Here is a 23,497-nt window from a genome sequence, read left to right as displayed (position 1 = left end):
CAAACTAAATTTTCACTTTGAACATATACGCGTAATACATGAAGTTTATTTGGATTAACAATCAAGAGACCAGTTAAGAGTCTACGACGAAGGTTTAAAGAGAACTTTGGCAACTCAAAATAAATGGGATGGGTTGAATTTGCGCTTTCCAATTTTTGATTTCGTTAATCCAGTACAGTATTATTACTGTGTGTATAAAGTAAACAAGCCTTTTGCAAATTGCTTACGATCCAATTTCCCCCATGGTCCGGGACTTGCGTTTCCCTTTAAACAATTCTACGACAAGTAGATCCAGGGTAAAAAACCAGAGATAATATTCATTCGAGAAAAACTCTGGAAAACCTTTGGGTCCACTTTTGCAGAATAGTAAACACAACATAAACACAATTACTATAAACTTCATGTAAACCAAGATAACTCCACAAAAACCTACAAGCCATATTAATTATAAACCTCATGATACTTGAAAATCATTTGCAACTTTGTGCACATATCATTTTCTCCTAGTAATCATGGCCTACATAGTATACATCCAATAATGAAACAGATAATTTGGAAAGTCAGCAAATAATTAGGAACAGTGATTTTCTGTTTACTGGTAAATCAAAACGAAAAATCTGTTTTGGTTTTATACTTTCAGGGAGAAAACTCATTGCAAAATGGAATTCATGCTTTTTATGTGTACATTTTCTCTCACAAACGTAGTTTCATTATAGATCAAGTTTGAAATTGAATAAAAGGTTTCCAGAAAGAGAAAAGGAAATTTTTATTTAAACTGAAAATCACTGTTCAGAGATAATAGCTTGGACCTGCTCCTTTGAGATACACAAAAGACATCATAAAATACCTAAAAATAGATTCATGACAGTGTTGGAAAATTCCCTATAAATTCACCAAATTGAACACTTTGGGGCGCAAAATCTTGTCTAAAAATTGATTTTCTACATACAGCAGAATGATGAGAAATGCTTTTGCAGCGTAAGTGCTTGTTGCACAAAAAAGTAGCTCTTAATATGAAAGAAATAGCCCCCAAAAGTCAGCAATCACCCCATTGTGGACAAAAATAGCCCCTAAAAATAAAGTTTAAACACGATTTCCTACCCAGGTTCATTAGTAGCGAATTCAGATAGTCTTTTTAAAATGACATTTGGTTCGTTCAATTTGATTTACATGGTGGAAATTTCCATATTAAATCGATAGGTGGAGCACCAAAAACAGAGCGTGTACAATGTCTGGTGTCAAAGTACCAGTCCCTGGTAGTCGCCTCTCTCAGAGATAAGAAAAAGAGGTATTTACAAAACAGGTTCTTTTGTTGTATATTTCAAAGGATATAACAATTGGTCTTTCTGAGCAGGCGGTCTTTATATACCGGTGGGTTATACATCATGTCCATGTATCTACCAACAAATGATCACACCAAACATTCAGTGCAGATGAAGATGTCAAGATTGGTGTCACATCTTTAGCTCTGGTAGACTTTCCCAGATAGGGGGTGCATCCATGTTGTACACCGAGTGACATGACTGCAAGTATAAGGAGAAAGAACAAAACATTATTCTAAGTTCTAACAATATATCCTGTATAAAAACTTTTAATTGTACTGTGACACATCTCCACAGGATTTAATAAAATTTTGCATTTAGGACAAATGTACGACCGGTAGACTACACTGAAACACTTTCAGCAAAATTTAATTTGGGGATTTGCATCAATTCATTGACATCGTCAATAACATCTTGCTAATTTACACAATTACACTGTATCTAGTTGTCATATGTGCATATTGCAGCATAAGGCATGATGTTTACACACATATATTTCCAACATTGAAAAAATAATTTCTCTAAAATGTTTTCTTCTGAAAAGAGCCTCTTTGATGAAGAAGTACACTGTGTCATAACTGAAATCATACATCATCTAGAATCACTCTACCTAGTCATGGTTCATTTACCTGTACATAAATCTAAATCTGTGAAATCATGAAATATTGGCTGAAAATGATCACACTCAAGATCACAAACACAGATAAGCACACGTGGTACAGTGTATCATCATTGCTTGGAAAAAAAGAAGACCCAATGCCTGCCTGGACTGCCTTTTTTTTATTCTGTCCATTTCTCACCAATTACACATTTTTCTACTAAAATCATCTGGCACATATTTGTTCATTATCAAATACATACAAACACTCAAAACACTTGGGTGGTCATTTTATTAGATTCTGTTTGAACTCATTTATATGTTGTCACTAGAAGTGGGCATTTATGTTTAACCCTATCCAGGCCGGGGGGGGGGGGGGGGGCCTCGGAGGCCCCCTTAACGATCCACGCAATAGTTTTGCCGCACAAATTTTTTTTTACCGCGCCGCTCGCTGACTTTTTAATTTCAAGTCTTGCGCAACTTTTGAGACCAATTTTTCGTCACCCTGGTATGTGGTTCCGAAATTACGCAACATTATGTAAGTGCATGTCAGACCAAAAATTGCTCAAAAACGTGATTTTGTGTACAAAGTCAATGCAAATTGTGTTTTCAACCAAAAATCATAAATGTATGATTATTTTTAGTTTTGCTGATCTAAATGTATTCATTTTATGCTTTTTATGATCTCAGAAGAGTCCTCAACAAATTTCATTGAAAAAACAATGAAAAACAAAAGGTAAAAAAAACCAAAGAAATACTTAAGAAATTGCAAAAAACAATATAATACATAAGAAAATGATTTGATATCGCAATTTTGTTCATGTACACTTGCTAAGAACACCACAAAGAGTTTCTATAGCAAAAATTAGAACATTTGGAGCTTTATTTAGGGAGTTAGAGGCGTGCCAATTTTTGGCGCGATTGCGCGGTCGACAGCCGAGATCTCAAGCCCCCTGTTGCACCCACAAATGTAATAACGCCCACAAATGTAATAACGCCCACAAATGTAATAACACTTTACCCACAAATGTAATAACGCCCACAAATGTAATAACACTTTACCCACAAATGTAATAATTTCACCCACAAATGTAATAATGCACTTTACCCACAAATGTAATAATTTTTGATCGCCCACAAATGTAATAATGACTTTACCCACAAATGTAATAAATTTGAAGGGATTTTTTGGCGAATCTGTTCTAAACTTAAATCCTGTAGTAATGCGTTCATATAGCGATGGACCTATTGTAATAGGTCCATGATATAGCACAAAAGTGCAGTCTTTTTTCCAGACCCGGTTAATTAAAAAATTATAATGTAAGTCCAAAGTCTTTTTTCCAGACCCGGTTGATTAAAAAATTATAATATAAGTCCAAAGTCTTTTTTCCAGACCCGGTTGTTTCAAAAATTATAATATAAGTCCAAAGTCTTTTTTCTAGACCCGGTTGTTTCCAAAATTATGATATAATTCCAAAGTCTTTTTTCCAGACCCGGTTGTTTAAAAAATCATAATATAAGTCTAAAGTCTTTTTTCCAGACCCAGTTATTTTAAAAATTATAATATAAGTCCAAAGTCTTTTTTCCAGACCCGGTTGTTTCGAAAATTATAATATAAGTCCAAAGTCTTTTTTCCAGACCCGGTTGTTTCAAAAATTATAATATAAGTCCAAACTAAGATACGATAATGATATTCAAGTGGAATAAAAATAAGAATCGAGCTTAGTTTTTTCTCCAGACCCAGTTAATTAAAACTTGTGAAATTAATGTCTTGTTGTGGTTTTAACTAATACGGCGCATATCGTGAATATATGCGCAAAGAGTAAATTGAGAATCAAGTGTAGTCTTTTCTCCAGACCCAGTTACTTAAAATTAAAAACTAAAACCCTATAGTAATGCGTTCATATAGCACAAAAGTGTAAAATCTTTTTTCCAGACCCGGTTAATTCAAAAATTATAATATAAGTCCAAAATAAGATACGATAATGCTATTCCAGTGGAATAAAAATGAGAAACGAGCTTAGTCTTTTCTCAAGACCCAGTTAATTAAAGCTGGTGGAATAAATGTCTTTTTTTCTTTTTAATTATACGGCGCGTATTGTGAATATATGCGCTGAGAGTAAATTCAGAACCAAGCGTAGTCTTCTCTCCAGACCCGGTTACTTAAAACTAAAAACTAAAACCCTATAGTAATGCGTTCATATAGCACAAAAGTGCAGTCTTTTTTCCAGACCCGGTTAATTAAAAGATTATAATAAAAGTCAAAGTCTTTTTTCCAGACCTGTTTGAGTAAAAAAGTATAATATAAGTCCAAAATCTTTTTTCCAGACCCGGTTTTTTCAAAAATCATAATATAAGTCCAAACTAAGATACCATAATGATATTCCAGTGGAATAAAAATGAAAATTGAGCTTAGTCTTTTCTCTAAACCATGTTATTCCAAAATTATAAATAACAATACAACAACAAAAACAGTATAAAGACTCCATAATCTTGTTAATGATGGATAACATGGACATATAGAGTAGTCTTTCAGCCAGACCCAGTTATTTTTTTCAAAATATCGCAAATAGTAATAATAAAAAACTACAAATATAAGACCAAGCAATCCTTCAACCTAAGAACCTGTTTTAAAAAGAGGTTAAGAACGTTGTCTTTATTCCAGACCTAATCATTGAAAATATTACCCCAAAAAAAAATCTTCTAACGTAAGACCCTATCATATTCTTATTCTTGTGGAATAAGACGAGATTCAAAACGTACTCTTTCCTCCAGACCCAGTTATTTAAAAAATGAAATTTAAAAATACTTCAAATCTAAGACCAATTTTCAAAAGTTACACCCAGAAAAAAATGTCTTTACCCCACACCCATTTTTTTTTTTATAATAAAGACCCCTACAAAACATTGTAATAATGCATGGGTAAAGCAATCATCTTTTTTCAAGAGTTGGTTATTATTTGAAAAAATAAAATAGTTTTTACAAATATTTTAAAACGAATACCCAATAATCTAATTACTGTGGAATAACATGAAGATCGATTGTAGAATTTCCTCCAGACACAGTTATTTCAAGAATAAAAAAGCAATAAAAAACCCAACCCCCAACAACGAATCTAAGAACCATCAATCCTCCAAATTAAGACCATGTAAAAAAGCACATGTTTAGAGCGTTGTCTTTATTCCAGACCCAGTCATTTAAAAAATGATTTAAACAATCTTAAAAACATAAAACTTTGTCATATTCTTATTCCTGTGGAATAACCAGAGTATTATGATTAGTCTTTCTATCTAGACCCGGTTATTTAAAAGATAAACAATCATTGAAAAAAAATCTAGGCTAAGACCAATCTTCAAAATTAAACCCAGTTAAAATGCTTGGGTTTAGAGTGTTGTCTTTACCCCACACCCGGTTCTCTTAAAAATACAAATTGAGCCAAACTATAAAAGTCATGTGATAACACATACCACAAAGACGACAAATTAATCATAGGCGTAAATAATCATATGATACGCGCCTTAAAATCCAAGATAACAACAACAATGCTTTTCTACATCAATGATATTGTGGGGTCTTTACTGATACTGTTTGTTTCTTTTTATTGTTTCTTATAATTTCCTATTTTGAAATAACTGGGTTTGGAGCAAAGACTACACCATATTTCCATGCTATCCAAAGTTGATAAGATTGCAGAGTCTTTGTTTTGTTGTTGTTGTTGTGTTTTTTAATGATTTTTATTACTGGGTCTTGAGAAAAGACCACGCTATATTTCCATATCATTCAACATGAATAGGATCGTGGGTCGTTGTTTTTTTATTATTATTAATTTATTATTATTATTATTCATTTGTTATTTGAAAGAGCTGGGTCTGGATGAAAGACTACGCTATATTCCCATGTTATTTAACATTAATAAGAGAGGGGGGGTTTTGTTTCTTGTTGACTCTTTTAAAAATGATTTGTAATTTTGAAATAAGTGGGTCTGGAGGAAAGACTACGCTATATTTCCATGTTATTCAACATCAGTAAGACTGTGGGGCCTTTGTTTTATTATTATTATATATCTTTTCTATGATTTGTTATTTTAAAATAACTGGGTCTTGAAAAAAGACTACGTTATATTTTCAAGTTATTCAACATCAATGAGATAGGGGGTCTTTGTTAATAGTGTTCTTTATGATATGCAATTGTGAAATAACCGGGGCTGGAACAAAGACTACACCATATTTCGATACTAACTGGGCGTTGTGGCGAGTGCCTGTAATCCAAGCTATGTGGGGAAGTTACAAATTGATGCAGAGGTTCGAGGTTCGAGCCCTGGTCACGTGTTTCGGATGGTGACGATAGAGGTTGGTCCCAGACGTAAATAATGATATTTGATTGATACACGTCTGACGAAACTTAAACACACGCTATTCAATGTTGAAAAGATGGCGGGGTCTGTTTTTGGTTGCTGTTGTTGTTCTTTTGTTTTTGAATGAGTTTTTTTATAACTGGGTCTGGAGGAATGACTATGCTATATTTACATTTTGTTCAACATTAATAAAGTCGTGGGGTCTTTTTTTTTTTTTTATTATTATTTATTATTTGCTATTTGAAATATTTGGGTCTGGAGCAAAGACTACGCTAAACTTCTATGTTATTCAACAATAAGAAGAATTAATTTTGGGATCTTTATTGTGGAAGATTGTTTAAATGTTTTATATAACCGGGTCTAGAGAAAAAAGACTGTGACTTTGCACTATATGAACGCATTACTATAGGGTTTTATTTTAGAACAAATTCGCCAAAAATCCCTTCAAATTTTGTAACATAATTATGTGGGTAAAGTCATTATTAAAATTTGTGGGCGATCAAAAATTATTACATATGTGGGTAAAGTGCATTATTACATTTGTGGGGTGAAATTATTACATTTGTGGGTAAAGGTTTTTAGTTTTTAGTTTTAAGTAACTGGGTCTGGAGAAAACACTACGCTTGATTCTCAATTTACTCTTAGCGCATATATTCACAATAAGTGCCGTGTAAGTTAAAACAACAACAAAGACATTAATTCCACCAGTTTTGATTAACTGGGTCTGGAGAAAAGACTAAGCTCGAGTTTCATTTCCATTCCACTGGAATATTATTATCGTATCTTAGTTTGGACTTATATTATAAATTTTTAAACAACCGGGTCTGGAAAAAAGACTTTGGACTTATATTATAATTTTTTAAACAACCGGGTCTAGAAAAAAGACTTTGGACTTATATTATAATTTTTTAAACAACCGGGTCTGAAAAAAAGACTTTGGACTTATATTATAATTTTTTAAATAACCGGGTCTAGAAAAAAGACTTTGGACTTATATTATAATTTTTGAAACAACCGGGTCTGGAAAAAAGACTTTGGACTTATATTATAATTTTTGAAACAATCGGGTCTGGAAAAAAGACTTTGGACTTATATCATAATTTTTTAAACAACCGGGTCTGGAAAAAAGACTTTGGACTTATATTTTAATTTTTTAAATAACCGGGTCTAGAAAAAAGACTTTGGACTTATATTATAATTTTTGAAACAACCGGGTCTGGAAAAAAGACTTTGGACTTATATTATAATTTTTGAAACAATGGGTCTGGAAAAAAGACTTTGGACTTATATTATAATTTTTGAAACAACCGGGTCTGGAAAAAAGACTTTGGACTTATATTATAATTTTTGAAACAACCGGGTCTGGAAAAAAGACTTTGGACTTCTATTATAATTTTTGAAACAACCGGGTCTGGAAAAGAGACTTTGCACTTTTGTGCTATATCATGGACCTATTACAATAGGTCCATTGCTTTATGAACGCATTACTACAGGATTTTAGTTTAGAACGGATTCGCCAAAAATCCCTTCAAATTTATTACATTTGTGGGTAAAGTCATTATTACATTTGTGGGCGATCAAAAATTATTACATTTGTGGGTAAAGTGCATTATTACATTTGTGGGCGAAATTATTACATTTGTGGGTAAAGTGTTATTACATTTGTGGGCGTTATTACATTTGTGGGTAAAGTGTTATTACATTTGTGGGCGTTATTACATTTGTGGGCGATTATTACATTTGTGGGTGTAACACCCCCCCCCCCCCCAGCCATATGAACTCCAAAAAAATACCCCGGCCTAGATAGGGCTAAAGGAGAATGAAACCTTTGGAACAAGATAGCTTGTGTGAAAACAGAAAAATCAAAGAAACAGATCAACAAAAGTTTGTGAAAAATCGGACAAATAATGAGAAAGTTATGAGCATTTGAATATTGCGATCACTAATGCTATGGAGATCCTCAAATTGGCAATGCGACAATGATGTGTGATGTCACTTGTGAACAACTCTCCTCATTACTTTAGTATATATTTCACTTAAATTGCCTCTTTTATCACATCTATCAGTAGATCATGTGTTCTTTCTATAGGAGGGCATGTAATACAGATTTTTAAAGAATACATCATAGATAAAGAGTTTGTATCACCACAAGAACAAGCAGAAAGAGACATTTTGAGGGTATTTTATAGTCCATCAAAGGGAAAGTTGTTCACATGTGACATCACACATCCTTGTCGCATTGCCAATCGGAGGATCTCCATAGCATTAGTGATTGCAATATTCAAATGCTCATAAATTTCTCATTATTTGTCTGATTTTTCTCAAACTTTCTTTGTTCTTATTCTTTGACTTTTCTGTTCCGACACAAGCCTACTTATTCCAAAGGTTTCATTCCCCTTTAAGTGAAGCTGGTTAAAGAACAAATCTCACTTTATGTTGAGCTAACAATGTGATTTGGATCATTCTTGTTATAAAGTCCCATTAGGTGTTATGGTAGGTGATCGCAATCGTGCTTGCAAACTAACACCAAACTTGAAATTACTCAATATTGCATTATTGGCATTCCATAATCAAGATTTATTTAAATGAACTGCAACTATCTTTATTTCCCTATACTCACTTTAAGTAGCACTGTCATCGATCAGCTGTGTAAGCCTCCTCTCAGCCATGAGGTGAAGCTGTGAACCAAAGAAAAGTAACAACTCAATTATTCCAGTCCCTGTAAGATGAAAAAGTAATCAAGTTTATTATAGTAAACTTCACTGTACTCAGGGTGCTACATAACTTTTTAGAAGCACTTGCCCAGTTGGGCAAGAAAATTTTCAAATAGTTGGAATATACTTGCCCAAAAATCTATTTCACTTGCCCGAAAAAATCCTTGAATCCTTGAAGTGGTTTTACCTCTTCAAAAGAAAGTTTTGCGGTTTTATAAACCATTGACCTTTTTCTCTCTTTTGACATGAACTGATCTACCTGCCATGACCAAAATTAGGGTCAATATCATATCATATCGACCCTGATTTTGGTCATTCTACTGTGAGAATTTTGCTTGTCCAATTCGGGCAAGTAGTTTTGGTCTTTATTTCAAAACACTTGCCCGACTTTACTTGTCCCGGGCAATCGGGCAATTGCTTTTGTAGCACCCTGACTGTACTGAAACCTGATACAATGCATAGCTCCTATCAATGGCTGACCAAACAGTTACTACGGTGACAGACCACTCCCATCTAAGTTTCATGGAAGACATACGATTGAAGGCAGTGACTGAATTTGGTTTATAATAATGTGAGGATAAGATTAGGTTCAGAATTATGTTTGAAAATGAGACCCTTTATAGAAGCTTCATGAAAAGGAATCAAAATGAACAATTAATCAAAATTAAAGGAATAATTAAATTATGTTATTTGATAATATAATCCAAAGTTCATTGACCTAAAACAACATTTGATGACTTGGAAACATGCAATTCTTTTACTATCATTAGTAGAAGTTTCAGGTGAACTTTCAGGACGGAATATAATTATTGATATCAAATATTAAACCATCTCACACAAAGAAATTGAATACTTTTATCAAGGTGACCTGAGGCCCGACATTGCACAGCAGGTTGCCTATATGGGGAATCAATCAGATTTTGGCCATTGTTAAATATGCTCTGATATTGCACCAACAAACCATTCATAAAAATAAGTAGGGGAAGGCGGGGTAAGTTGTGACACTTTTTGCATGTTAGAATAATATGACTAATAATATTGTAGAAATAAGTACCTTGCCTTTAAATTTTATTCTTGGGAAATATTTTTCACCTATATATAATTTTCTACCCCCACACTGAAATTCATTGTGACCTTTGAAAAATACCAAGTCAAATGGCTCAACTTGCCCCATCTGTGGGCTAAGTTGTGCCACCTTCTGGGGTAAGTTGAGCCACAAAAACTATGTACAAAATGTATGCGGGAAGAACCAGCATGTCAATTTTTTATTTCAAGTCTTTCACTTTCTAATTCTCTATAAATACTAACATCCTCTAAAAGTAAAAGAACTGTCATGTGAATTTGCACCTTTCTGCCTGCATATCAATGGCTTTTCAAGTTTTTTTTTAATCATTATACATTACCATAAGAATAACCATGGCTCAACTTGCCCCATGTTGGCTGGCTCAAAGTACCCCAGTCCGAACTTAATGCGATATTTTCACATCCGCACATTTCTTATGCATCCATCATGTAAAAGACTATGACAACAATATTGTTCTTATTTCTTTATTATATTTTAAGACATGTGTGGGTAAAAAGCACTGATCTATTTTACACCCTTTTATACTTTTTTGGCTGAAATTTGTATTTTCCCTCTAAAAAAGTACTTTTTGTTTCAAAGTCGAAAACAATGTGGTGGGGTAAAGGGTTATGTAATGGGTCATCAATACATGACACCACCACAATGTCTGACTCATTCATTATTGGCCTAGGGGTGGTGGCTCAACTTGCCCCTATTCTCAACTTACCCTGCCTTCCCCTATTTTCAATGCACTGCTAAAATGCCCTATAGAGATAAAAATCATACACATTGCATAACTTACCACTGGATCTTGCAGCATATTTCTGATAATTTTCTTGACCTTTGGCATGAGCTTGTCGAGTCCATCATCCAGCGGTGACAAGACATTTGCTCCTGCGACAATTGCTCCGGACTTCAATTTGTGTAAGATGTAGGGTTAGGGTTGCAATAGGGTCTTATGTTAGGTTTAGGGTGGGATATAGTGTTAAACCCAGGGTTGAAGTTAGTCAATTGTTTAATGTGTGGAATTTACATCAGAGCAATTGTCGCTGGAGCAAATGTCATGGAATTCCTCCAGCATGACAATGACTTCCTCCTGATCTAGTCCATATTGCTTGCTTCATGTTGGGTGACTTCTGATGATTTCCAGATGAACCCTTGATTTCAGGACTTTGCTCTCATGGATAGCAGTCTGTGCCTGCTGCAGAGAGAAAACATTAATTTAAGACAAAATTTAATTCTTGCTATTCAGTACTGAATTTTAAAAATGAAACAAATCCTCTCAAAATGATTGTGAAATGTTTAAAATGCATTGCTTATCTAAAATTTCACAATTTTGGATTTCAAGACTGTTTATGCTCTTCACAATATCTTTCTTGTGCAGACAGAAGAGCTTCTTGATACAGGTAACAGTATTATATAATAAAAATTCAGTTTGGACTTTCTGATATTGAATATAACAGATAGAGCTATCAATCGAACCCCAACTAAAAAGTTCTTGTACACCCCTAACCCCCTTGTATACAGCTGAAAACCCCTTGATTAAGTATTCAACTTGGATTTGAATGAAATGAAGAGAGAAAGAAAATAAAAGCACAATTTTAAAAAAGGTAAATGTTGGGTGAAAAATATGGTCTGTGCTGGCATTAAACACCAATATATTTATGTGTACATGTACCTATTTGCGTCATGGCAATCACACCCATTCATCTTGCTTTTAGTTCGTTAAGTATACACACTAAAAATGAACTTCAACTAGGACTAGTCCTGGCTCTCAAAAGGAAAAAAGAAGACGCTACAGCAGGGTTTGTGAAACCATGGACATGGTGACAACAGAAAGGAGGCTTCAGTTTGGACACAAGCAAGAACTTCAAGCTGAAGACCTACAGTTGTTCAAAAGGTACCTGTGAATTACCCCAGTTATATTCGACTGACCCTGTCATTGAGTACATCATCGAATGCAGAAGCAGTATATATAGTTCGGAAGAGCTATTCCTGCAGGCCTGAAGCTGGCCATGAGGTTAAGGTACATGCCAACAGCTGATACCTACACTTCACAGTCATCGCCTTGCGGACATTATCTGAATCGTGTACGCGAGGTCTACAGAGCCACTGCAGCTGAATACAAGTAAGAAGTACTACCATGCACCCTAACCCCAGTAGGATGGCTCGAAAAGAAGGTGGAATATACCCCATGCTTTGGGAGCATTAGATGGCAAGCACATGGCCATCAAGAAACCAGCTCACTCTGGAAGCCTATATCACAATTATATAGGTTTCACTAGCATTGGCCACATGGCACTGGTGATCAGTAACTACAAGTTCATTTGGTAAGATACCAGAGGATTGGACCAACAATCCGATGCGCAGATCTATAACAACTGCGAATCGAAGGACAGCATCAAAGACATTAGTATTGGGTTCCCAGATCTATCAACACTCCTAAACAATGGCAGGACACTTTTGAATTTTTTCCATTTGTCATACTTAGGGATGACATCTTTCTTAGACCTTACAGGCATGCCAATGTCACACATCAGCAGAAGATCTTCAATTACCATCTCTCACGAAGGAGACAAGTTGGAAAGAATTGTCAAGCATTCTGGTAATGCTTGAGTGAAACAACACTTCAAACTCCAAAGATCATGAGAACTATAGCCACTGCTTGTATTTCCTTCACAATTTCATCAGAATGAGGTATGCCAATTTTGGTCAGACGGATGTTGTGGATGAAGTCCACAACCTTGTTCCAAGGAAGGTCATGGAGGGATAAATAAGCATAGATGGAAGAGGTAGGGCGAACATCAGAACATCAACAATGTGGAAAGGAAGCAACAAAGGGCGTACTGAGCAACTTGTCCATATCAGTGTGCGAAATTCCTGTGAATTTTTGTGGTGGAAACTTTCCATGGAAATAAACAGGAATTTTGTGGGACTATTGGGAATTTTAGCCAATCTTCTGGAATTTTCAAGAAACGACTTCATTCACTTCTTTATTCCTATAACCTATAACAGGTTCATGAAAGCAACACACCCCATCAGATTTGGTGGAGATATGTGGACGACACATTTGTAATCATTGATTGTGACCATATAAACAAAAATTCACCGATTATATCAATAACATTGACCAAAACTTCATTCTTGAGGAAGAAGTGCAAAGGTCGTTAAACTTCTTGGAGACGATGGTCTGTGTAAACAATGATCCAATCATTATCCATCAGTGTTTACAGGGAACTAGCCAATACTGATTTATATTTGAATAAGTAATATCAACACTGCACTTACTTTATACTGATTCTTGGAACAGCCTGGGTTTCTTTCAAGGTCATACCTATTAATGGTTGATTGTTGATAGCTACCAGCTCATCCTAGACCCGTATCTATCAAACCTGTAAATAAAAAAATTGTACCATAGTTTTAAGATATCAACAGAGCAAAGGTGCCTGGATTTTATTTTTTTTATAATGATAAACATTTTTTTTTCTGAGTTTAATCGTATGATATATCTCAACATTGAAAAAAGGGACAGCCTCTGCCAGTCTCGCCTGCATTATACAACATACAAAAATTAATGTTTATGAGTGCAATGGACAGAATACTTCATGAGGTGAAAGATGAAATGATCCATTCAGCGAGGCTTAATAGCCGAGTTGAATGGATCATTCATTTCACCTTTTACTAAATGAAGAACTATGTCCATCGCACAAATGAAGAACATTCATTATTTGGTTTATATGGAACCTAAAATAGATCCTTGTCATTTGAAATTCATGAATTTTGATGCAAACTATGATCATCATGCAGTGCGAGCTCGGTCTGTTCATTGTCGCGTACATACATGTACAACATGCACGCTGCAAACACAAGTGTTTTTCTTATGGTGCCTGGACAAAAATGGACAAATCGTATGGATCCAAAATTGAATGATGAATGGATCCAAGAGTGCACAGATGATGACATCAGAAGTGGGCTGAATGATCGGCATCAAATGACAAGGATCTATCTAGGTGTCATATAATTTAGTATAGCGGCAGTGCTGGGGTGGTATTCTGAAAATTGTCTTAGCTTTTCTCTGAACTACTCTTGTCACTCAGCTAGATAACATCTCGCTGAAATATCTCAAATTGGTATTCTGAAAATTGTCTTTATCTAGATCTGTAAGAATTCTGCCACATGATTTCTCAATGTCAGGGATTTACTCTTGTGGATAGCAGTCTGAGCTCGTTGCAGAAACGTTATTTTAGATCAAATTTAAATCATCAGCAGTGAATTTGAACAAGTGGGATGCTTCTGGCAGTCTCGCCTGCATTACATGTACATGATTCAATGTAGCAGCAGGGCTGACTCAATAATCATTCACAAAAAACACTATTCATATGATGATTAAACACTAAGTTCATTGACCCTAAATGACCTTTGACCTTGATCATGTGACCTGAAATTCATGCAAAGTGATCAGTGATTACCCTAATGTTGAAGTTGAATAAAAAAGGTTGACATAATCTTAAAGTTATGATCACATTTCAAAAACCTAACCTTGATTGTTAAAGATTTCAATGTTGATACCCCCACAATGATCACAGTTCATTGACCCTAATGACCTTTGCCCTTCACCATATGCCCTATATAATGTTTCATTTTAATTATTTTCATTGTAAGCGCTTTGGGCCTTATAAGCACCATATAAGTAATTATTATTATTAAAAGGTCTTGACCAACCTGCAGTTTCTCTGCCTCTTCTATAGCATCATCTCTCTACTTCTGGAGATTCTCCATCTCTGCATAAAAACCAGGAGCCGGAGCTAACGTTGGTGGTAGCGTAGATTCCCATTTCTGCATAATAACCAGGAGCCAGAGCTACCATTGGTGGTGGTGGTGAATATTCTCCGTCACTGTATAATAACCAGGAGCCCGAGTTACCATTGGTGGTGGTGAAGATTCCCCCATCTCTGCATAATAACCAGGAGCCAGAGCTACCATTGGTAGTGAAGATTCCCATCTTTGCATAATAACCAGGAGCCAGAGTTACCATTGGTAGTGAAGATTCCCATCTCTGCATAATAACCAGGAGCCGGAGCTACCATTGGTGGTGGTGAAGATTTTCCATCTCTGCATAATGACCAGGAGCCGGAGCTACCATTGGTGGTGGTGAAGATTTTCCATCTCTGCATAATAACCAGGAGCCAGAGCTACCATTGGTAGTGAAGATTCCCCATCTTTGCATAATAACCAGGAGCCAGAGCTACCATTGGTGGTGGTGAAGATTCCCCATCTCTGCATAATAACCAGGAGCCAGAGCTACCATTGGTAGTGAAGATTCCCCATCTCTGCATAATAACCAGGAGCCGGAGCTACCATTGGTGGTGGTGATGATTCTCTATCTCTGCATAATAACCAGGGGCGGTATTCTGAGGTCATTTTATCTTTAAAATATTTTATTTTATCTCTTAAAATGAAATTGGTATTCTGAGATGACATTTTATCTCTCAGATAAAATTGAAAATTTTATCTTGCGTATAAATTTTATCTTGCGTATATATGATGATACGCAACAGAGCAGTGGCTGCGTAGACATACACATCGCGTATCTGGCCATTGCAACGCGGGTGATGTGCTTGCGCCCAAGTTACTTTGAAGAAAAAATGAAATAAACTTAAAAGAGGGTAGGGGCTATTTTATCTCCGCGACGTTGATTTCGTCAAAATTTCTAGGTGAATTAACTCCAAATGTTGGCATGAAAATTAAGAAAAATTATATATTCATTGAGAACAACACCTTAAAGTTATTCCTGTACAAAATCAGGAATCATTTCATAAGACTTTTCTTGACTAATATTGTCTTTGAAATGAAGCTTGAAAAAATGCGATATAGACTTCGAAAAAAAGATGAGAGTATTGCCATTTTTGTTAAAAAGAAATCTCTGTAAAGACGCGCAAGCGTATAGTGCAAGCGTATTGAAGTCAATAAATTGACGCAATCTCACTCCTTCGCCACACCTCCTCGCGGAATGGATTTCCATTGGTTGAGTGATATGAGAGAGCTATAAAAGCGCATTTCTAATTGGATATCGATTAAAAAATAGGTGTGTCTTGCAAAGATAAAATGAAGATAAAATTGTTCTCAGAATACCAATTCGGAGAGATTTTAAGGGTATTTTATCTTACTGATTTTAACGGAGATAAAATATTTTATTTTATCTGAGATAAAATGAATCTCAGAATACCACCCCAGGAGCCGGAGCTACCATTGGTAGTGAAGATTCCCCATCTTTGCATAATAACCAGGAGCCAGAGCTACCATTGGTGGTGGTGAAGATTCCCCATCTCTGCATAATAATCAGGAGCCGGAGCTACCATTGGTGGTGGTGAAGATTCCCCATCTCTGCATAATAACCAGGAGCCGGAGCTACCATTGGTGGTGGTGAAGATTCCCCATCTCTGCATAATAACCATTGGTGGTGGGAAAGCAGAAGGGCTGGGTAGCTGGAGAAATAAACAAAGATGTTTGGGTTGATAACATTGTAAATACTGAAATTTTTTAGTTTTGTACAACAACTACAGCTGCGCGTACGAATGTGCCAGCCAATCTGCTGGCACGTCCGTACGCTCAGCTGTAGCCGACGGCGATCGAAGTAGAACCTGGGTCCTGATCTGTTTGTCATCAAAATTTGCTACTTTCCAGCATATTTTCAGCATATTTTTCAGAAAGGTGGTAAGCTGATTGTACTTGATATAAATTTCTTTACTATTTCTTCCCTTTTCCCTAACAATCTCGCATGATAAACAGTTTTTCCACCAAAATTATCACAAAATCGGCGGGAAATTTTTATATATTATGGATTCTCAGATTACTGATTTGGTGATGTCTCTAGTTGTTTTAACTTTCGTTTTGAGTCTTCTTGTGATCGGTGCGAAACGATACCTGCGTGTGATGCCGCGATGTTTCATCTATTTGTTAAGTTTGACAATGTTTCACTTTCAAATCTTATTCATTTCTAAAACAATTTATTTTTTCTGACAATAATTTTTAAAATATATAACCCCCCAAAAAAAATTTCATTGGTTTGTTAGATTGGAATTTTTTTATGTTTGCTTGAAGTTTGACCTTTTTTCTCTTTCTTTCTTTTCATTTTTCCTATTCTTCTTTTTTCATCCTTAAAATCCTTCCTATTTGCATTTTTGTTCCATCAATCTTTATTTCCAATCTTTTCTAGCTTTCCTTCCTGATCCTTTCTCTCTCTGTTGATTTTTCTTTCTTCCCTTCTTATAGGCTCTTATACTCTTTCATTTTTTTATTTCCTTTTTCATTTTCTTCATTCTTTCTTTCCCTAAACTTTTCTTAGCTTCCTTCTCCCTTCCTCTCCTTTTTCTTTTCATTCTTTCTCTCCTTATTTTCTTTCATTTGTCTTTTCATCCTCCCTCTCTTTAATCCTTTCTTTTTCCCTCTAAATCTTTCTTTCCCTTCCTTCATTCCTATTTTTCTTCTTTCTTTATTTGTTTCTTTCAAAGAATGTAGGAAATATCTTTCTTTCCGTCCTTCTTATTTCTTTCTTCCTCCTTTTTTCTATTCTCACCTTTATTTTTTCTTTCATAAATTCACACATTCATCTTCCCTTTTTCTTTCTTTCAAAGAATGATGGAAACCCTTTTCCTTTATTCTTTCTTTTATCCTTCTTTTAACTTTCTTTCTTTTAATTTTTCCCTTCACTTTCCCCTTCATTTTTTCTTTCTTTCCATTCAATCTCTCTCTCTTTCCTTCATTCTTTCATTCACCCTGCCTCCTTTTTTAATATTTTTTTAACGATTCTAACAATGTGTAGCCTTCTTTGTTGATTTTTTAATTAAGAGTGCCTGGCCTGGTTGTTTCGGCTTGGTAGATTGTCCCGTATTTCGTTTTGTGAAATCTGGTCACCCTGATTGCGACCCCATTATAGTATACCCCATTTTGGAGAGTATAGACTATAGTCTGCCTCGTATTAATACACGGACGAGTCCTGGGGCCTGGGTTACTCCTATGTCATGTCTCATGACTGATTCTCTAGTCTTATCCTCAATATATGCCATTAAAGAGCACAAAAGTATCTAAAATAATACATCAGGTGGTGAGGTACACTCACCTCTAAATCACCATTGTACTGCAAGAAAGAAAACAGTTTTCAAAACACGTCCTCGCTCCCTGAAAAATCTCTTGACTTCTTGTAAATGTCACAGCACAGCACAGCTAAGCTTAGACAGCTGGCAGCCGTCTGTTTCGAGGAGTTTTTTTACTTTTTTTTTTTTTTTTTCTCCTCGTACACAGACGGCTCGCTAGCGTGCAGCCACCATTAGGGGACTTGCAATGCAAAATCCCCCCGTCGGGGCTCTTCAACTTTTGTCTTTAATGAATAAAAAATTTGAAAATTAACGCGACCAAAATGCAAATTAATATTCCCTCTTGGCATTAATTGCCAAAAAACTGAGAAAAATCAAGTTAAAAGGAACAAAAACAGTGACTTACCTCGGCTGTCGCGCAAATTCACTTCCCCGTTTTATCCGATCTTAAGTACATAAACATATGGCCATTGAGTCCCCTGTACAGATCGCGCTAGAACTTCGGTCTCTGTATTTGGTGAGTGAAGCCAAGGGAGTTCAGCTGAACAACCAACATAACACTAACAGAGACCGAAGCTTTTGGTCTAAGCTAAGCTAAGCTTACGGTACAGTTCAAATATGGCGCGGCCAATTATTATAGTGTCGGCAATTGGCAAAACGAACAAAAAAAATCCCGCTAAACACTAACGTTAGGCTAATAAAAACTGTATCCTCCATCTAAGTCAGTGCAAAGAAAGAAATGATGTTTTGGTTTCCAATACGGTATAATAAAATGCAGATAATTGAAAATATAGACTAAATATGCAAATCTCAAGATATCATGATCAACTTATGGAACTAAGCTTAGCTTTCCCCATGTGTGATGGTGATAGCAGAATAGGTTGTAAAACTTTTACGCGGTATACTCGTATAGCATGGCTGTCGCATTGGCTTGCTTTCTTGAGCTTGCAAACAAATAAAATTTCGTATATTTCATGTTTAGCTGACAACCGCTGGCGGATCCTGGGGGGCAAAGCCGGCCCGTGCCCCCCCTTGAGATGCACAATTAAAATTTGTAATGTAAAAATGCCGTTAAAATAGAAGTGTGCCCCCGCCCCTTGAAAGTGAAGACCTTTTCTTAATTTTCGGTTAAACTTTTTTTTTTCTTTTTCTTTTTTGTCAATTTTTTCCTTGAGAAAATGTGCCTCCCCCCTTTGGAAAATCCTGGATCCGCCCCTACTGACAACAGTATTAGGCCTGCCACTTAGAAGAGTCACGTTTTAACGTGATATTGTTGTGCAAAATATGATGACCGATCATTTTTAGAGTATGATGAAGAGCTTTTGATGAAAACTAATAAAGTCGTTTTAAAGTTAAACAGTAGGCCCATATAGTATATGTCATTTTAAATTTGAATATTTCTTCTTGTACTTCCTATGAGCAGCTATAAACAGTATTTGTCGTGCAAACTTTCATAAGAATTCTTGAATTTCTGATTATTTTGAAGAACGCTAGTCCAGAATAGAGCTCGAGGGAGCTCGATATGACGTATCGCGTAAAATTATTAGGTTGCAAGCGAAAGAAACGAGCAAGCAAATATTTGACATTTTTAATACAAAAATCCAAGTTTGTGATGAAATATTTTGACATACATGTAATGTTTGGAAAATAATATTATGTTTTACCCTTATCCCTTTTTTCCTCAGTTTCTCTTTTTTTTTCTTGGTCGTGAAAAAGCCCCACCCCCCGCATCTGTACGCCCATGATATAATTTATAAGTCGTTTTTATAGCTCAAACACCTGTTTCCAGTTCAGCAAAAACCTCTGGCAGTTGCAAGTGGGGCACTTCCGCCGCCTATATATATGCCTCCACTCTTTATTAAAGAGCCATAAAACAAATAAAATACTGGAAATTTTCGTGCATACATAAGGTCATAACGTGAAATAAAGATCACTATAATTCAGAAGTGAAGACCTCCCCCCCCTCTCCCCTCCCCTGGAAAATCCTGGATCGCTTCTGGTCAAAACTATATGATCCCACAATTGCATAAAGACCTATCATGCTAATGAGCTGAATATTCTTTAATCATCAAAGCATGCATAATGCTGTGTGAACGTATATTTGACTTTAAGTTTAGTCATCATTTTGGAGAGTAAGATATTCCATGTTTCAATATTAGCATCAAATTCTACTAGTGTAAAAATGCTGCAGTGTTTAAAAATTTAAGCATGTTGTTTAAGCCCATCACTCTAACAACTATTGTTTAAAGTTTTAAAGAAGTTGTTTAAAATGTTTAAACAATTGTAAAAAAAAGTTTAAACAACTTGTTGTTAGAGTGACGGACTTAAACACTTTTTTTTTTTAACTGTGTACGTTTTAATCTCAAATCGGGTCGCAGAGCCAATCGTAAGGTATGCAATCTGAAGCGAAGAATCAAGGCGTTTGAAGTTGAAACAGGAAGATCCGACACTGAAATATAGTTCCGCATCAGTTTGAGGGTTAGGGTCATAGGCGGCGGAAGCGGGGGGGGGGCCTGTCCCCCCCCCTAAATTTGAGGTTGGGGGGACGGTCCCCCCTAAAATTTAGGTTGATGACTTTTTTTTTTTTTTTTTTTTTTTGCTTGTCAAAAATTTTCGCGATCCCCTCCTAAAATTTAGGTTTAGGTTTTCCCTGTGTCCATCAAAAAATTTCAGGTGGCCCCCCCCCTAAATTTTTTGGCTTCCGCCGCCAATGGTTAGGGTTATTATTTTTTTTTATAGGTCTTGATTAGTATTAGTAGACCCTATTTCCCCATTTTCATTTTTTCTTCCTTAAAATTAAGGGGGTTCATCCCCCCGTGCTATGCATGACCCATTTCATGTTACTGACTATTTCCTCTGTTCATTCCGATATTAATCAGCTAAGCATTAAAGAAATTCGTGCGATTTTCCCCCGGATATTTCGAAGAACTCGCAAAAACGCATAAAAACGGCAAGTTCCTCATTGTGAACTTTTACTCGAATTTGGCCATCATTTGAATTCAATATCTCTATGGCGGAATGTTGAGCTCCGATTTTGTTTCGAATTCCGATCAAGCATAATATTAAAAGTGATGTGTGTTTCAAGTTAAATAAATTATAAATATATCTCACAAACTAGTTGCGCACAATAACTAGTGTTGTCACGACCAATGCCAAGGTAGGCTGCAAAAGGCAGCAAACCTCGATGGAAACGCAAGCAATACCAAATCATGAAAGCATGAAGACAAAGGCCTAGTGGCGGCACGGGGGGGGGGGGGGGGGTGTTGTCAGGAGTGTTGCCCCTCCTGCCCCCCCGAAATGTTGTAAACTGAAAACAAAAAAGTTTATGGGCCTATAGTAAACATGCCCCCCCCAAAAAAAAAAAAAAAAAAAAATCTTGTCCACCCCTACACCCGCAACAATTTCCTATAATAATAACAATGTGACTTATAAAGCGCCAAATCCACTCTGTAGAGTGCTAAAGGCGCGTAAAGAGCTAAGAGTTAAATAAAAAAGTTTTTAGATTTTTGAAAGTTTCGACAGAGGTACATTTTTTTATGTCTTCAGGAAGACTATTCCACAAAGTGGGGCATGCAAAAGCAAATGATCTTTCCCACCAGGTTTTTGAAACTTTTGGAATAACAAGGAAGCCAGAAGTGGATGAGCGCAAAGACCTACTTGGTATGTAGTAACTGATAATAGTCCAGGATAGGCCCCATAGAATATTGACCAAACCTTGTTTTTTTATATATACAATATTTTTTGATGGTTTCTTGTCAATTCGAGGGTACTGATTACGAATCTGGATGATGCCACTCGTGTAACCTTGAGCATTTTCCGGAAATTGGCAAAATCCAATATGGCCGCTAAAATATGCAAATTACCCATGAAAATCATAAAATTGTCCGCACATTGGCTATGAAATGCATGAAATTGTTTGGCAGGAGTGAAATATTCTCTGAAAAAATAATGTTTGACAAAATATTTATTTTCCTGATATTCAAAATGGCCGCGATAGGCCATTGTATACTCTATTATGTACAATATGAATAGGGAAAACTAATTTTCACAAAAAAAGAGCACTAAACTGCAAAAAATCGCGATGTATGAACGAGGTAATATATGCAAATCATCATTACTAACGAGATGTATCATTTATTATGTCATATATGGGAACATTGCTGTATTTTGATGTCTAAAATAGTCGCCACTGGTCCAAAGAGTATTATGTACAATGGAATGGCTGGGGCAAAACAAATGACAAGAGTGAGCACTAAAATGCATATTATTAACATAAACGAGGGGAATACTGACTAAAAACAGGTTAATATGCCATTTGTGTGATAAATGCTGTATTTTGAAATTCAAAATGGCCGCCATATGCCCTATATTTATCATATACAATGCGAATGGAGAAACTAATTTTCACACGAGTAAGAAACATAAATGCATGTAATTGCGATTTGCGAGTAAAATATTGTCTGACAACATGTTTTATAGCAAGACATATCATTTCTTTTGTCATGCATGCATGAGATAAATGCTGTATTATGAAATTCAAAATGGCCCCTATATAGGCCCTAACAGTATTATCTACAATGTGAATGGGGACATACAATTTTGTAAGAATTTGGATTTGCTTGACTATGACATCCATATGTAATCCTGTTGTATGAGTAAAATGTTATTTGAAAACATATTTTTTAAATAAATTATAGCATTTGTTCTGCCATATAGGTGATAAATACTGTATTTTGACATTCAAAATAACCTCTACAAGCCCTAACTAAATTATGTAACATGCGAACAGGCAAACTAATTTTCACAAGTGTGAGAATCATAAAATGCATATAACTGTGATGTACGAGTAAAAATATTGTCTTAAACATGATTTCTAACTAAATACATCACATATTGGTCGTGGAGTAAATAAATGCTGTACTTTGAAATCCAAAATGGCTGCCATAGGTCCTAAAAGTATTGTGTACATTGTAACATGGGACATATAATTTTGACAGAATTTGGCTTTGCTTGACACTAAATATTTGCATATAATTGTGAATTGTGATGTAAGGGTGAATTATTGTCTAAAACCATGGTTTCTAACGACATATATCCTAATGTTGTGTAATTAAGGTGATAAATGCTGCATTCTTAAATTGAAAATGGCCACCATAGGCCCTTATCGTAAAATATATAATTTGAGTGGAGACAATAATGTTCACAAAAAGGGCATATGGCAGCCATTTTGAATGTTGAAATACAGTATTCAACACCTATAAATTACATAAGATATGATATATTTTGTTACAAATCGTGTTTTCAGACAATATTTCACTCATACATCACCATTTGGCCAAGCAAAGCCAAATTC

At 35.5% G+C, this 23,497-nt stretch overlaps 1 long non-coding RNA gene across 1 annotated transcript; it reads right to left on the bottom strand.

Annotated features, from left to right (window-relative positions):
• Positions 1 to 1,307: 1,307 nt before the first annotated feature.
• On the bottom strand, positions 1,308 to 18,299 carry LOC135154799 (uncharacterized). Its single transcript, XR_010294241.1, has 7 exons — positions 18,171 to 18,299; positions 16,352 to 16,536; positions 14,774 to 15,437; positions 13,340 to 13,443; positions 10,854 to 11,252; positions 8,895 to 8,952; positions 1,308 to 1,523 (listed from the first exon to the last, which is right to left on the bottom strand). It is a non-coding gene; the product is annotated as an uncharacterized LOC135154799 (long non-coding RNA).
• Positions 18,300 to 23,497: the final 5,198 nt, after the last annotated feature.

Source organism: Lytechinus pictus, chromosome 7 (assembly GCF_037042905.1).
Source record: "Lytechinus pictus isolate F3 Inbred chromosome 7, Lp3.0, whole genome shotgun sequence".
Taxonomy (NCBI): domain Eukaryota; kingdom Metazoa; phylum Echinodermata; class Echinoidea; order Temnopleuroida; family Toxopneustidae; genus Lytechinus; species Lytechinus pictus.
Note: the sequence above shows the minus strand (reverse complement) of the source record. Positions and strands in the feature narration are given on the sequence as shown.